The sequence below is a fragment of the Melanerpes formicivorus genome, unplaced genomic scaffold (genome assembly GCF_026170545.1).
Source record: "Melanerpes formicivorus ecotype bairdi unplaced genomic scaffold, bMelFor1.0.p_v2 SCAF_3, whole genome shotgun sequence".
Classification (NCBI taxonomy): Eukaryota; Metazoa; Chordata; class Aves; order Piciformes; family Picidae; genus Melanerpes; species Melanerpes formicivorus.
Window position 1 is genome coordinate 14,027,562 of NW_027142355.1, and position 16,559 is coordinate 14,044,120.

Consider the following 16,559-nt stretch of genomic DNA (forward strand, 5'->3'; position numbering starts at 1 on the left):
TGCTTTTTTCCCCCCTATATTTCTATATATAAACCCAAATCTCTACGAACTTGAGAAGTAGGAAAACTTTTTCTCCTAGGCATGAGAGCCATTGTTATGCTGGAAAACATTTATAAATCATGGACTGAAAGATGAGATCTGTGAAGATATTTAACTACTAATTCCTGTGTGCTCACAAGGAAATTGGTTCCTACCTATCCTTTGCATCCCTAAAGTAAAAAGTTACATCCAGTCACTTGTGAGACCAACCAGTCTGAGGCCCCCAGTAAAGAGCAGAGCAGGCAAAAATATGTTCATTATAATAAGAACAACAGTAATTGTCTCTTGAAGCATTCAATCAATGTGAAGTCCTTCAGAAATGTGTAGTTTTATGGTCAGTTACACAACTGACACACATCCCATGGACACCTGGTGTCTATGCAACATTCTTAAAGGACAGAGCATCATAGTAATTTGAGACTCCTTCCTGAGACTCCTTCACTGGAATTTCAGAACACGGCAGCTGGGGTTTACTCCTCAACACGGCGTACCCCAGCACCACGCACACCCACACAACAAGGACAACCAGGCCAGGTCCTGTCAGCTCCGTCATTGCCAGCCAGCGCCGACTCCGCGCTCCCCAGGTGCCTCTTCATATTGAAACTAGAAATAAACTCAATGGACCAGAGATCTCTCGGGTGTCTCTGTTCGCAGCGGAGGGCCGGAGCTGACACTTCGGATACACGCGGGGCAGGGCGCAGCCTCCCCCCCCTGCGCGGGGCGCTACCACCGGGGGCTAATAGCCGCCATGGTAACGGCGGGCAACGGCCGGCAACGGCCACCCGCATAGGCGCGCCGCGTGGGCGACCCTGCAGCATTCTGGGACTTGTAGGCCGCGGCGGGGGCGCGCCCGGCGGGTGCTGCGGGAGGACTACGAGTCCCAGCCGCGCCCGCGCTCGCGCCGGGAGGAGGCGGAGGGTGGAGGCGAGCCGCGGCCCGCCCCGCGCCCCTTGCGCTCACCTTGGGCGCGGAAAGGAGGTGGTATTTGCCCGTTGTAGTCGCTGAGCTGGAAGAAGGCAGACCCTGGAGGTGAGCAGAGCGCAGCCGGGCTGGCGTAAGTGAACGAAGCGTTGCGGGGCCGGTGATGGAGGGTCCCTCCTGAGAGGATCTCCACTTTTCAAGGGATCTCTTTTTCTGATGTTAGATCTCTCCCGAGGGGACAAGCCTCGCTGTGAGGAGCGCTGGGTCGGGGTCGCGCTCTCCCGGTGCCTGCGGCTTCAGCTCAGTTATCTTGGGCCAGAGGTTGGCCTGGGAGACGGGGAGGGAGGTCTCTCACGGTGCTCTCGCCTCTCATCCTGCCTTCTCTGCTTCCTTCTCTTCTCTCTCCACCGCTTGCTTATCCCGCGCCCTCCCCGCCGGCCCCTGGCGGAGATGCCGAATTTTCGTGGGCGATGGGAGAGCGGCTTAAAAGGGGCTTGTAAACGCGGTGCTGGCCTTAGCGGGAAAGCCGGGCTGGTCTGCGCCTCCTTTAACGCGCCCCTTAAGGTTAACAGGCTGCTCGGGCAGCAGGCAGCGCCCACGGTGCCAGTAAGTGTAAGATCCAGGCAAAACACCCAGGCTAACTTACAAAAATAAAAAATGAAAGCGGAGACTAGGGCAAGATTGAGACATCAGTCACTAGGGGAAGAAATGACTGCAACTCTCTGACTTGAAGCTGCCCGTCGTCAGTTTAGGTCAGAGCAACTCTCCCAGTCTTGTAATAACAAGAAATAAACCCCGAAGATCCCCAAAACATTTGCAAAACTTTGACTGAAGTATTCTGCCTCCCCCCGCGCGCCACTTTCCCTGTGTCAGTGTGTTTCAACTTCTAGTCTGCGAACTGTGGGAACATTTTGAACTCCTTAGGATCAGTGAAAGCAGTGAGGCTTAAATTTGTTGTGCTGGTGCCCATACTGCTATTGCAAAACTTTTAATTATCTGAATATTGAAATGTGGTTAAAAGCTGTTTGCAGGATGCTTGGGGATTTCAGATAACCCGGACAGCTGTTGCAGCAGGCGTTCAGAGATAGTCCAGTAGTGAAGAAACAACATATTAAACTTACTGCCATTTTTCTGCGGATGATTCAGCAGAAGGTACATTCCCATGTCTCCAGATCTGTCACAGTAAAGCTGTTGCACAGCATTGGTTTGGATGGGGATGGCCAACAGCCTTAACAAGGGGCTGGCCACTGGAGTTCTTTTGACCAAAATTTTCACAAAGGTAGATTAAAATTTTCAGACACGCTTTTAAAATGTGCTACTAAATGTGCTGTTAAATGTATTCTGGGTTAACTGGTGTCTTGATTCACTTCAGAAGATGCTGCTTTAGTACCTGCTGTAGAAATGAAAAAAAAAAGGTAATTAACTGTACAGTTTCAGAAGCAGACATGTGTGGGTGACTTGCACTGAGTTAGTGCTGTGAGAATCAGCTCTTGCACTGGCTTCCCTCAACTGAGAGTAATCACACTTTGGAATACTGGCTTTATGGCAATTCCAAGCCTTCTCAGGACACATGATAGGTGTTCCAGTTCTGCATTTAGCAGTATTCCTGAAGTAAAGTGTATTGTTAATTGTCTGGAGCCTCTCTCTTACGAGGAGAGGCTGAAAGACCTGGGGCTCTTTAGCCTGGAAAAGAAGACTGAGAGGGGATCTTATCGGTGCATATAAATGTCTGAGGGGTGGAAGTCGAGAGGGTGGAGAGGGTTCTCAGTGGTGCCCAGTGAGCAGATGAGAGGCAATGGGTACGAACTAAAATACAGGAGGTTTCGCTCAAACTTAATGAAAATCTCTTTTACTGTGAGGGTGCCAGAGCCCTTGAGTGGGCTGCCCAGAGAGGTTGTGGAGTCTCCTTCTTTGGAGTGCTTAATGAAGTGTTCTGCTGGGTTCAGCCGTCAAATCGTATGACTTAGGGCAATAAACAGCCATCAGGTATTGCTTTTTGTTTGGAGTGTCCCATCCATCACTGTGGTTCAAATCATATCTTCAGCACACAGTTCTTTATAGGTGTAGTGGTCTGTCCCCAAGTTCTATTTAGAACTTAAATGTTCCAGAAGCACAAGGGAAGTTAGTTACTATTGAACACGACATTAAAATCATGCAGTACTGAGTCACAGATTCAGCACATGACAGCAGTACTGTTGTTCTTTTGGTAATAGCCTGAGAAAGAACTGAAGATGTTTACCTGCTTTGACTGACCGTTACAGTCTTAAACTACTATTCATTTGGACTGTAGCTGTAGCCTGTGTGAATGTGACCAAGACTTTTGTGCAGCCCATGGGCTGACTAGAGAAGCAGAGTCTTTTGCACTCCTGTGTCTGTCTTTTTTTTTTTTTTTTTGATGATTATCTGCTAAAGTCAACCCTGTCGGGAGGCTGCAAAGGAATTAAGGAATTCACAGCGCTGGAGCCTGCTTCTTTATTTTTTTTTATGGTCTGCCTTAGCCCCGCCCTTCACAGGCTGTCCTAGTCATGCTGGTTTGCTCAGCTCTCAACTTTGGTTGTACCAGTTATTACTAAGCCTAGAGGTCAGTATGTGGACTTGAGAGCATTGGGTTGTAACTAGAAACAATCAGGCCCAAACTAGATTTAAGAGACAGATATTAAGGCTTAATATATAGTTGCCTCCTAGTTACCAGTTTGAATGCACAGTGACAGAGCATTTACATCATGGTAATTTTCCTAGCAACTTCTTCAAGGTAAGCAAGTAGATTCTGAAATCATTATCCTCCGTGGTACTGTCAGACCTTTAGCTGAATAATGGAAGGACAGTGCAGCTCAGAGAACAATGAAATCAGTGACAGTGTATCTGTGCATGTAGAGAGATGTCAGTTTGGTTATTAAATCAGGAAGAGCTTGTGGTACTTCAGCCAGCTGTTCTGCCTGTGCTAGCATTAACACATGGGGAGAATGCCAGAAAATCTTTAATTCTTCTCTACTAATTATTACATCTTCTCTCCAACAGTGAAAAGGGTTGCTTTAATTGACAGCTCAGGGTTCAACAACTTTCCTGGGTTCCCTTGTTTCTTCATACTAGTCATAGTATTGCACAAGGGTGTCTTGGCATCTCTCATGCATTTCCCCACAATCCAACGTTTACTTACTTCTAAATCTAATGAAGATGAAATGCTGACTGCTATTTTTTTCTTTTATTTCATTGCTGATAGAACATTTCCATAATAACTGGTTTTCTAAAGCACATGTGTTTTTGTCTGAGTGTTTGGTAGATCAGTAACTCTTGGCAGAAGATGACCACACTGAAGCTAAAATTCTAAAGCTCAGATTGGCCTATTGATTTCCCAGTTAAGTTTAATGAATTAAACACTTTCCTTATTCTGATGTGTTTCCTTCCCTCGGTCTGTTAGCTATCAGAATGTTGTCCTGCTAGGAGTATTTCTTAATAGTCTTCAATAGTATTTCTTACTATGGCTGCAAGAGCTGCCATTGCTATTATTTTATGGCTAGTTATCTATTGCTTTGTGCTCTTTAGGAACATAAGCATCAGCAAAGTCCAGGTCTTGCAGTTATTTTCTGTGTGCCCAGATAATGACAAAGCTGTAGACAGACAATGTCAGGTATTTCTGTGGGTATGAAGATATGGCTGTGAGTCTGTGCAGACAGTTGAATGTGTTTTGCAAGTCAGTTGCCCCGCTAAGATTTACATTTTAGTGATCACAAGAGTACATAGATGAATAGCTGGCATGTGCAGGAACTTGGCCAGCTGCTCTCAAAGACCTGCAGTGTTACTCTTGGCTTGTGCAGTAGCAAGCTGGAAAGGCCTTCCATGTGACAAACAACAGTGCTCCTGGGAGTTTTTTGGCAATAATCTGTATTTTCACTGCCTATCTCTTTCTCCAGCATTCACTGAGGACTCCTTACCAGTTTTGCATGGATGGTGGATCAAGTTTTGCTTCTCAGCTTTGTTGGCTACTGTTTTGTACATCCAATTTTGTTTATGTTCTAGTGCTGTTGGAGGTTGGGTTTGGGCTGTAGATTTCTTTTAGCTAATTAATAAATTTTTGATTGAAAACCTGAGATTAGATTTAGCTAATTAATGGATTTATCTAATTAATAGGTTTTTAACTGAAAACCTGAGATTCTGACACCTAGACTGGGTTAGATTTAAGGTCACATTTTTCATTTTCATTTATTTTATGGAAATCTGAGGCAGAGTAGGGTCTTCTATAACTAAATATAACTCATGTTCATGAGTTAAATTCAGTTACTTGTAACTCATAACTAAAGTTATATATAACTCATAGCTAAAGTATGGACAGAATTTTCTAATCTAAATAAAAAAAATTGCAGTGTCTGTCATTCAAAACATCCTTGCTGGAGCTCAGTCCAGTAGGGCCAGTTCAAATTAAGAATTGAGCTGATGGAGCATGTCAAAATTTCAGTTTTGGACTCCTAGTTTTCATGGAATATAATTCAAAACTCCATCGACTATCCAGAAGAAAACTTGTACTCCTGCTCAGTGGTGCCCCCATGGAGCTGCCTGTTCTGTTCTCACGGAGCTGTGCCAAGCTCTGGCATGTGTGAGGAGTCATGGCAGGAAGACAAGCACGAATCTTTCATAGGTACAGGCATCTGTAATGTCTTCTCTGTATGCTTAAGTTTTGCTTCTGCTGACATAACTTTCTGTCATAACTTGGTTAAAGTCCAAAGATGCAGTGTGTCTCCCTGCTTTCTGATGATATTTGTTTCTTTTATATATGTGTTTCTGAGAAAGGAAGATTCTTGCAAGCAGAAATCAGCAGATAATTACTCAATGAGCTTTTCTTCATTTTGTTTGATGATCCTCAGCCCAGACACCCTTGTTGCTCTTCAGTTCATTCATTCTGGTATCCTGTTTTAGTGTTAGCTATTGCAGTAATCCATTCATGCTGGGTGGTTCGGCTAAACACACTTGAAGAGTCAGCTGAAGAACTCAGTGCCCCTACAAACCTGTTTGAACCAAACTCTGTGACAGATGTCTTTACAAATCTAGTATAAATTTGTTTATTGTAGATGATATTTTGGCTGGTGTATTCTAAGCTTTATTGCATGCTTGGATGATGAACAACACTACTCTTAGAGCTCTTCAAAGAGTAGACGTATCTTCAGTTCTACCTAGTGAGTTCCACTGGTTTATGAAGGTCTGACCAACATACCTGAAAGTCCTTTGTTTCAATAGCCTAGTGAAGAATAATTGCAAGGGCATGAGCCTGGGACCTTGGGGTTTTTTTTGATTCCTGTACTCTGGAGCATAGAACCGTCAATATTTAACGTGTTCAGCACCAACCAGTGGCTAGTGTCGGTCAAAATCAATTTCTGTCGATTGTTCATCTTACTGGATTGCTCTCTGTGGGATTGTGGAGTCATTTCCTTAGCTGTATAAAGGTTTGTCTTTTTACTAGTGAAGTTAAGAACAGACATAGAGCTGCCTCTTACTGAAGTGTCAGCTCTGTCATCAATCGCAGAACAAATGAGGCAAGTCTGCAAATGAAGCAGGGGGTTGTTGTGAAATGGCTATTAAAGAACTTTTCTACATGTCCATTTTGCTTACTAGGAATTTTCAATATTTCAAGGAAAAACATTGTTGGCCTGTGTTTGCTGCACACCCACAGCCCTTTTGTGCAAAATTGACATCAAAGTTTTGAGGAAGGTCATTCCCACTGACTGCCAGTCACCTTCAGAATATGAAACAACACCCTTAAGTACACAGCAGTTTCCTGTCTCCTATCTCTTGGATAATATAATTTACCCAAGCAGCAGTTGCCTAAATAGGGACAGGATCTGTTACAAGTCACGTCCTACTCGCTGCTCATGTAGGATTTGGTTTGATACCTAGTGCACAGAAGATAGACACAGAAAATGTGTGTTCTGAAACAGATACCAAAATGAAATGTTTTTTTCCAAATGCAGATCCTAACACGAATAGGGAAGTTGGACTTCTCTCTAACAATGATCAGGAAGAGAGTTGCATCTTAGATAAAATACTTTTCAGAGAGTGTGTGCCCTGTGCTGAAAGTTTGTGTTGGCTTTGTCAGAAACAAAAGGAATTTCTTCAGGCTTGCTTATGGCTGTAGCCTGGTCTGCAGTGGGGCAAATCCTTTCAGAAGGTGTTGGAAGAGACACTCTAGGGGATCCTTGGAGACATTTCAAAGTCTCATGTTAATTCAGTAATGTAGGTAGTTCATGCCTTGTTTTCAGCAGTGAAACAGGAGTATATATAGTCCCATCCTCTTCTGAGTCATTTCCTCCAGTGACCACAAAGTTTTACTATCCTTAAGTTTACCCTTTGACTTGAGAGGTTTGCACTGTAAACATGAGGACTGGACTTATTCTGGTTACAAGTAATAACCTTCTTTTTTTTTATTTTCAGCTTGATGCAGCAGCTGAGAGGCTAGTGATGTGTGTAAACAGGGTTGCTGAAGCAAACACAGAGGAGTAGGACTCTGGTGGCTTTTCTGATGAAGGAAGTGTGCAACTTCTCCCGTTGGTACACTTGTTTGATGTTTGCTTGTTCCCATTTGCCAGAGAAGCTGAACCAGTTGCTGGAGGTCATTGTTGAACCTCTGAGCTGTCTTGCTTTGTGTGCGTCATCTTGATTTACCCTCTCTCCTCTGACCATCAACCAGAGCTTTACAATGAAGACTGTTTCAGCAGAGTTTTTGATAGTGGATTGCCTCTGGAAAAATTAAGCTAGGTAATGATTACCTGTCTCTGAGGGGATGTGCATCCTTATCAGCTGGTTTAGGCATGACAGCAGGGTCACCAGCCGTGGTACCCTTCTGATTAACTTATCTGATTCTACTCTCACTGATTAACTTATCTGATTATACTCTCACTAGCTACTTTTTTTGGATTTCAAAAGAGGTGAGGATGACAGATTCAAACCCAAGGCCCCTAAAGTCCCAAAAAGCAGGAATAGGAATGATCATATTGCCATGGGTTCTCATGGTCATTAACATGTTTGTATCTGAGAGGAAAGGAGGCCAATGCTCTGCTGCCCACAGTGCTCCAGGTGTTTGTCTTATATGATTAAACAACTCAATCATAACAAGTTCCCAAAACATGCTCTTGTTGAAAACAAATGTAAGATTGTTGGTTGATAAGAGATTCTGTTAAGATACTAATGAACACACTAGTCCATGGAGTAAATCTTTAGAGGCTAAAGTATCTTTTTGGCAAGGAACATGAAATATAAAGTACCCCTTATCAGTTACATCATCTTTTTAAAATTACTCTGGCTCCTGTGATGAACCTGGGAGTAGCCCAGCGAGGTACTATCCAGACACTCTCTCCAGCCATTGTCTCTTTGAGTAACTGTGGCTGTGCAGAGGAGCTCTAATCACACAACCCAACACAGTTTGTGTAGCCATCTCATGTTTCTGTGTGGTGTAGAGTGGAAATCTTCCCTGTCTAAAAAGCCCTATAGAAATAATTTCAGTTTTCTTTTTCTAACAGTGCACACCTGGAGTACATTTATTAGCTTAGGACCTACACCTGGTTACTTCAAGATACTAAATTTCTGAAGCCTTACATCAAGGTTGCAGGTCTAAACTATCTGTTTGTTAGTGGATTTACTAGGAGTAGCAGAGGAGGAATGAGGATGATAAGCACAGTCCAGGAAAATTAGAACAGATTTATTATGACCCCACCCAGTGATAAGTGGAAGGGCATAGGGCAATGGAGAACAAGGCCAGAGAGGAAATAAATAGTGAGAGAACAAGTGGCACCTAAAATTGTCTCTGTTTTTCTGCCTGATCACTCCAGACACTAAGACCAGACCTTGCAATAAACTCTTCTTTTGAGTGTGCATGTGGGAGAATGTCTTAGGTAGAGTGGCAGTATCTCCACCAGCCCTTTGGCTGGTGGCAGTCACTTGTGGTGATAAGCCTGAAGATACAAAATGCTTCACAGACTTTGCAGTTCATGTCTAAACATGGAATTCTGCAGCATGGATGTGTTTTTCCTACTATGATACTGTACTAGTACTGTGCACCCTTGGTTTTCCACTGTTTAAAGCAAGTCTGTGCTTAGGTACCAGAAGAAAGTTGTTTTTCTGCTCTTTTAATAGAGGAGAGTCAATCTGCCACTGCATCACCCTGTTGCATGTGCAGGTTGGATGCACAAGGTAAGGGGCACAAGTGCCCCATTTTGTAATCAGAAGCCTATTAAAACTGTAGTAGTCACACAGGACACTCTTCTTTGTCTCCAGCTTTTGCTTCTTTCTTCCTCCCCACAGTCTCGGTTGAATGTAAGGAACAGCAGCCATGTCACAGCCCTTCTAAGTTTTATGGCTGTGTTCTAATCCATGATGACTGGATGAAATAATTGTCCTCTCCAGCAATCAGTGTCAATGGCTTAACAGCCCTGCTTTATCATCTGAGACAAGGAAGAGAAAGTACTTAATTCGTAGTAATAGTGTTAGATAATTGATGGTTGATTCACTTTTTTCTTGTCTTTAACACCTTCAATTTGATAAAGCACTAAAGACACAAGACAGGCCTTTATCAGTTAGGTAAAAAATAACCAACTCTTAAGTCTTTTGCTTACAGCTTTTAACTACTTCAGCTCAACTCTTATCTGGCTGATAAGATTAGCGGCAGTGTTTCTTGTAGCTTTTTAATACCGTTCTTGCCATGAAGTTCAAAAGTTGTCCAAGAGCAGTATTTCACTATTAATTAGGGCTGGGATGCACAGAGATGGCCTTTCTCTTCCTTTGGATGTGTCTAGGAGTTTTCAGAACTCATAGCTTTGTCCTGAAGAAAATGAGAGGACCTGTTATCGTTCTTCCTCAAGTGTGCCAGGAATGAAGAGCAAGGCTCAATTTCCAAGCCTTGGATGTCTTTGGTGGCAGTTTGTCATACTGCTGTTCATCAAACACTTGGAGAGACACTCAGCCAGTCTGCTGCTGTTTTGTCCTCTACGGACAATGCTGTCATCAGTTATAGCACAAGCATCTGTATGTGCTTTTGCAAGAGAAGTGGGTGACACTGAAGACTTTTCTTGTTACTGTGTTATCTACAGCTTTGTGTTCAAAATGGTTATCAAAGAACATGGTTGTTGGGCTGTCAAGATGAAGTTGGTCACATAGAATCATTTAGGTTGGAAAAGATCTTTAAGATTGAGTCCAACTGTTAACCTAACACTGACAAGTTCACCATTAAACTGTCTCCCTAAGCACTAGGTCTACACATCTTATAAATACTTCCATGGATGGCAACTCAACCATTTCCCTGGGCAGCCTGTTCCTAATATCAAATCTATACCTCTGCTGGTGCACCCAATCCCCTCATCCAGATCATTGATAAAGATATTAAACAAGACTGTCCCTAAAACTGAGCCCTGGGGAACACCCCTAGTGCCTGGCCACCAACTAGATTTAACTCTGTTCACTACCACTCCTTGGGCCTGCCCATCAGGCAGTTTTTGCCCAGCAAAGAGCATGTCTATCAAAGCCATGAGGAGCCAGTTTCTCCAGGAGAATGCTGTGGGAAATGGTATGAAGACCTTTGCTGAAGTCTAGGCAGAGTACATCCACAGCCTTTCCCTTATCCAGTAAGCTGGTCACCTTGTAGAAGGAGATCAGGTTAGTCAGGCAGGAGAAGAGAAGGCTCCGAGGTGACCTCATTGTGGCCTTCCAGTATCTGAAGGGGACCTACAGGAAGGCTGGGGAGGGACTTCTCAGGATATCAGGTAGTGATAGGACTAGGGGGAATGGAATGAAGCTGGAGGTGGGGAGATTCAGGCTGGATGTGAGGAAGAAGTTCTTCACCATGAGAGTTGTGAAACCCTGGAGTGGGTTGTCCAGGGAGGTGGTTGAGGCCCCGTCCCTGGAGGTGTTTAAGAGCAGGCTGGATGAGGTTCTGGCCAGCCTGATCTAGTGTGGGGTCTCCCTGCCCATGGCAGGGGGGTTGGAACTAGATGATCCTTATGGTCCCTTCCAACCCTGACTGATACTATGATACTATGTGCCCTTCATGAACCCACAATGAACACCTGGTTGCCCTCCACGTGCTACATAATGGCACTCAAAATAATCTGCTCCATGACCTTCCCTGGCACCAAGGTGATCTTAAGACCTCCCACCATCTAAATTTACATTCCAGGCTTGTGTGGCTCCTACAGAAGTTAATCAATCTACTTGAAGCTTAACATACTTGAATGTGTAAAATCTATCCTGGTCATGAGTTGTTTTAAGTTAGCTGGGGGCTGGTCTGTGTCACTTTGCCTTTTGGAACAGGAAGAAGGGTGCATGATTTTAAAACGTTGAGTATAGATATCTTGATATAATAATCTCATTTTATTGGAACACTTTGGCCCAAACCAAGCCTCTGAACTAATTTGGTTTATGCCTTTTGCATGCCGCTGTGTTTTTGTTTGTTCTGATTTGTTTAAGACTGATGAAGATTGCTTCCTGATTTGTAAATGAGGCTGCAGTTGCTGGAACACACTAATTACAAGGAGAGATACCTTTTATGTGCCTAATGACATAAGGGGCCATTACAGAATGATTGAGGCTTTTTGTCCACCAGGACCTACAGGTCTTTTTCTGCACAGACACTTTCTAGCTGATGGAATCCTCAGTGGTTTACTGCTGCATGGGGCTCTTTCTTCCAGGTGCAGACCTTTGTGCTTCACTGTTGAACTTCTTTCCCCTCCTATCTGTATCTTGTCAAGGTACTTCTGAATGAAAACATGACCACCTGGTACAAGAACAATTCTCTTAGTTTTGTATCATCTGCAGCCTTGTTGGAGGTGCACTGTCCTATCATCAGGATCCTTAGTGAATATTTTCACTTATATTGGCTCAAGGTATCAACATATAGGGCTAGTAGTGACTGTCCTCCAGCCAGACTTCATGCTGCTGATCACAACCTTGTGAGCCCAGCAGTTCAGACGGTTTTCCATCTACCTTACTCTCTGTTTAGCTAACCCATACTTCATCAGGTTGTCTTTGAGGATGCTATGGGAGACAGAGCCTTAGAAAGCCTTGAAAAATACAATATAAGGAATATCACCCATGGTCCCTTATCCACCTTTTGAGCTTATCATAAAAGGTTATCAAGTCAGTGTAGCATGCTCCATAAATTTGTGCTAGCTAGTCTTAATCACCTTCATGTCCTTAGTATGTTTGAAAATTATTTCCAGGGTTACTTGCTCCATCACCTTCCCAGAAATCAAGGTGAGGGTGACCAGCCTGTAGTTCCTTGGGTCCTTCTTAGGCAACTTTAAAATGGGAGTGACACTGGCTTTCTTCCAGTCCTTAGTCCCTAGTTTCCCTCATCTTTCAAAGATAATCAAGGGTGGCCTTACAGTGACACTGGCCAGCTCCCTCAGTCCCTGTAGCTGTGTCCTAACAGGTCCTCTGCATGTGTGTATCTCCAATCTAAGTGTTCCCTTACCTAATCTTTTTTCATTTATTGAAACTTTTCTTGCTTCACACTTCACCACTGGTCTCAGGGGCTGGGGTTGCTGAGTGCTGATTTCATCAGTAAAGACTAAGGCAAAGCTCATCTTTCACCATGTTCTCTGTCACTTTTTCAGTAGAGAGCCCATATTTTCTATAGGCTTCCTCTTGCTGCTGATATACCTGTAGAAGCCCCTTTTGTTGCCATTCATGTCATTCTCCAGATTCAGCTCCAGGTGGACATTGGCTTTCCTAATCCTGTCTCTGCATGCTCAAAGGGTTGCTATATTCTTCCAGAGTCATCTGTCCTTCCTGACACCTCTCATATGCTTTTTTTTCCATGTATGAATTTTGCCAGGATTTCCTTGGTCTTCTACCACTCTTCCTTTAATTCATGTTGCTCAGGATAGACCACTCTTGAGACCAACGGTGCTAATTCTTGATCATCAGCCAACTGACCTGGCCCCTCTTTTCTTCAGGATCATACCCTATGGGATTCTTCCATGCAGGTCTTGAATAGGCCAAAGTCTGCTGTCCTGCAGTCTGGGATTGTAAACCTGATGTATATCTTATTTCTCAGAATCCTGAATCCCGCCAATTCCTGCTCACCCCCAGGCTTCCTATTTCTGACCAGTTCTTTCTGTTGTTATCAGTGCCAGCAGTGCCTGCCTCTTTGTCAACTCCTCCATCATCTGGGGCAAGAAGCTATCATCACTACTCCTGAATTGGTGTGCCCTGCTGTGTTGCCCTTCTAGCAGACACTGGAGTGGTTCAAGTTTCAGTTTCCCTGGGCAGAAGTTATGCACTGGCACTTATGCATAGCTTTATTAGAATAAACCTTTATTAGAATAAACCAAACCAGGTTGGAAGAGACCTTCAAGATCATCGTGTCCAACCCATCAACCAATCCAACCCACCCAAACAGCTAACCCATGGCACCAAGCACCCCATCAAGTCTCCTCCTGAACACCTTCAATGACAGCAGCTCCACCACCTCCCCGGGCAGCCCATTCCAATGGCCAATCACTCTTTCTGTATAGAACTTCTTCCTAACATCCAACCTGAACCTTCCCTGGCGCAGCCTGAGACTGTGTCCTCTTGTTCTGGTACTGGGTGCCTGGGAGAAGAGACCATCATCCGCCTGTCTACAACCTCCCTTCAGGTAGTTGTAGAGAGTGAATAAGGTCACCCCTGAGTCTCCTCTTCTCCAGGCTGAGCAACCCCAGCTCCCTCAGTCTTTCCTCATAGGCCTTGTGTTCCAAACCCCTCACCAACTTTGTTGCTCTTCTCTGGACTTGTTCCAGCAAGTCAACATCCTTCCTAAACTGAGGGGCCCAGAACTGGACACAGTACTCGAGGTGTGGCCTAACCAGTGCAGTATACAGGGGCAGAATGACCTCCCTGCTCCTGCTGGCCATACTCTTCCTGATGCAGGCCAGGATGCCATTGGCCCTCTTGGCTGCCTCACTGTCTGTGACAGGCTGAGATGGGAAGTAGAAAGCGATAGTTAGGAGCAGGCAGACACTGACATGGGGAAAAAAGTGCTACAGATGTTAGTGGCCAAACATGCATCCTAGTGTCTGTCTGTATTGCTGTAAATATGAAATAAGGTACAAGAGAAGGAAGAGAGACCTTAGAGCAGACTTCCAGTACCTAAAAGGGGCCTACAAGAAAGCTGGAGAGGGCCCTGTCACAAGAGTGAGGGGTAATGGCTTTAAACTGAAAGAGGGTAGATTTGGGGTAGGTATTGGGAGGAAATTCTTTACTGTGAGGATGGTGAGATGCTGGAACAGGTTGCCTGGAGGAACTGTGGATGCTTCATCCCTGGAAGTGTTTGAGGCCAGGCTGGATGGGGCTTTCAGCAGCTTGATGTAGTAGAAGGTATCCCTACCTATGGTAGAGAGGGTTGGATCTATATGATCTTTAAGGTCCCTTTCAACCCAAACCAATCTGTGTTTCTATGTGATAGTATAGAGGTGGAAATAAAGGCAGAGGGCTGCTCAGATGGCAATTGCTGGTAGAACAATCCTATTGTAATGATGACTGGATCAAAATCTGCAGGTGGGGGCAGAAATTATAATGCTGAGACTTACAATTTGCTAAACAGTAACACAAGAAAATAGTTCACGAAATGTCATGCAGGCTTCTCAGGGACTTGAAACCATGTAAAGATGTGAAAGACACTTCAGCTATGTTTGAGGAGTACAAAAGTAACAAGCTCTGATACAGTTCTTGAGAACAAGTTTTAGAGGTTTCATTTCAAGCGTTGAGACTGAAGTAAATTTTGAATCTGAATGTGAACAATTACAATTTCAGTAAAAATATCCTTTTGCAATTTCCTATGGAGGGAAAATAGTGCTTGCCAAGTATTGAGTGCTGAAGAGGCTGTGTCTGTCCTAGGAGACTTAACTGTGAGCCCTGCGTGGAAAATTCCCAGCACTTTAATCAGTGAAGGCTGAAGGCTCAGGTAGCAGTGTTGGTATTTTGCTGCTAGGCAGACGGTGTTTGCTGAATGAGAACACTGGACCAATCATGGCTGGCTCTGAGTGTTTAGGTAGCAATTTGTTTAATTTCTGTGTGGTAACCCTCTTCTAGGAAGGCATCGATGTACAGCATGAAACAAACCACCTCTGGGTTAGCTGCCTTGGCTGAAGGCAAACATATGCTGAAGTGACTTGCTGGGCTGCAGCCCAGGGGCCTTCTTCAGTTATGGCTGTTGGCCATTGTACTCGCCTTCTGTCAGCAGGTGTAGCACTGGCCAGCATCTCTGCTTGTCAATCCAGCAGTCTGGGTACTGTGCTCAGAAGTTGGGGTTGTTTCCTGCCCTATATTGCTAGGAGCAGCCAGGGGTGAAGGAGTTAACCGGGCATCTCCTAAATATGTGAAGGTGTTTGTGGCACTGAATCAGACACAGATGTTCACAAACCTTCTGGCTAGTTGTAAAGTTGTGTACAGCTCCTGGCTCCTGTTCTAGGAGATGCAGGACTGAGAACAACAGTAAGTGGCACATTCTTTGAAAGAAGAACTTTTTGAAAGCAGTGAATTGTGCATCCTTGAGATACTATCTGGGAAAAATAGCCTCTAAAAAGGAGGAGAGAGCAGGCAGGTGGAAGCAGGAAGCAACTGGCTGTCTGGAGGAAAGAAGTGGCTTCCTTGGTGTTGATTAGAGATAGATGGGACAGTCTGTAAGTAAACAGGAAATAATTCAGCAATAAAGTAATCTCCCATTGAGACTGACATCCAGTCTAACCCTCCCTTGGTGCAACTTGAGGCTGTTTCCGCTTGTCCTACTGCTTGGTATCTGGGAGAAGAGACTGACACCTCACTGCAACCTCCCTTCCAGGGAACTGTAGAGAGCAATGAGTTCTCCCCTCAGCTTCCTCCAGATTAAACAACCCCAGGTCCCTCAGCTGCTCCTCACCAGAGCTGTTCTTCAGACCCTTCACCAGCTTCGTTGCCCTTTGCTGGATGTGCTCCAGCACCTCAATGTCCCTCTTGTAGTGAGAGCCCCAAAACTGAACCCCGTATTTGAGGTATGGCCTCACCAGTGACAAGTACAGGGGCACAATCACTTCCCTGCTCCTGGTGGCCACACTATTCGTGATGCAGGCCAGGATGCTGATGGCCTTCTTGGCCACCTGAGCACACTGCTGGCTCATGTTCAGCCAGCTGTCAACCAGCACACGCAGGTCCTTTTCTGCTGGGCAGCTTTCCAGCCACTCTGCCCCAAACCTGTAACATTGCATGGGGTTGTTGTGACCCAAGTGCAGGACCCAGCACTTGACCTTGTTAAATCTCCTACAACTGACCTTGGCCTATGGATTCAGCATGGCCAGATCCCTCTGCAGAGCCTTCCTACCTTTGAGCAGATCAACACTCTTGCCCAGTTTGGTGTCATCTGCAAACCTACTGAGACTGCACCCAATGCTCTCATGCAAATCATTGATAAAGATATTACACAGAACTGGCCCTAGCACTGAGCCCTGGGAAACACCATTTCTGACTGGCTGCCAGCTGGACTTCTCTCCAGTCACCACCACTCTTTGGGGCTGGCCATCCAGACAGTGTCCACCCATCCAAGCCATGAGTAGCCAGTTTCTCCAGGAGGACACTGTGGGAGACAGTGTTAAATGTGTTACTAGAGT

At 44.8% G+C, this 16,559-nt stretch overlaps 1 protein-coding gene across 5 annotated transcripts in view; it reads left to right on the forward strand.

Moving 5' to 3' along the window:
* Positions 1-978: 978 nt before the first annotated feature.
* Positions 979-16,559, forward strand: part of SLC26A5 (solute carrier family 26 member 5) — a 37,194-nt gene continuing 21,613 nt past the window's right edge. For 2 of the 5 annotated variants that reach the window (XM_068167129.1, XM_068167137.1), the window contains exon 1: positions 989-1,093. The gene's annotated coding sequence lies outside the window, so the exon portion shown is untranslated. Of the gene's footprint in view, positions 1,094-16,559 lie in introns of all 5 variants that reach the window. The other 3 variants (XM_068167102.1, XM_068167120.1, XM_068167110.1) reach the window with 2 other exon arrangements.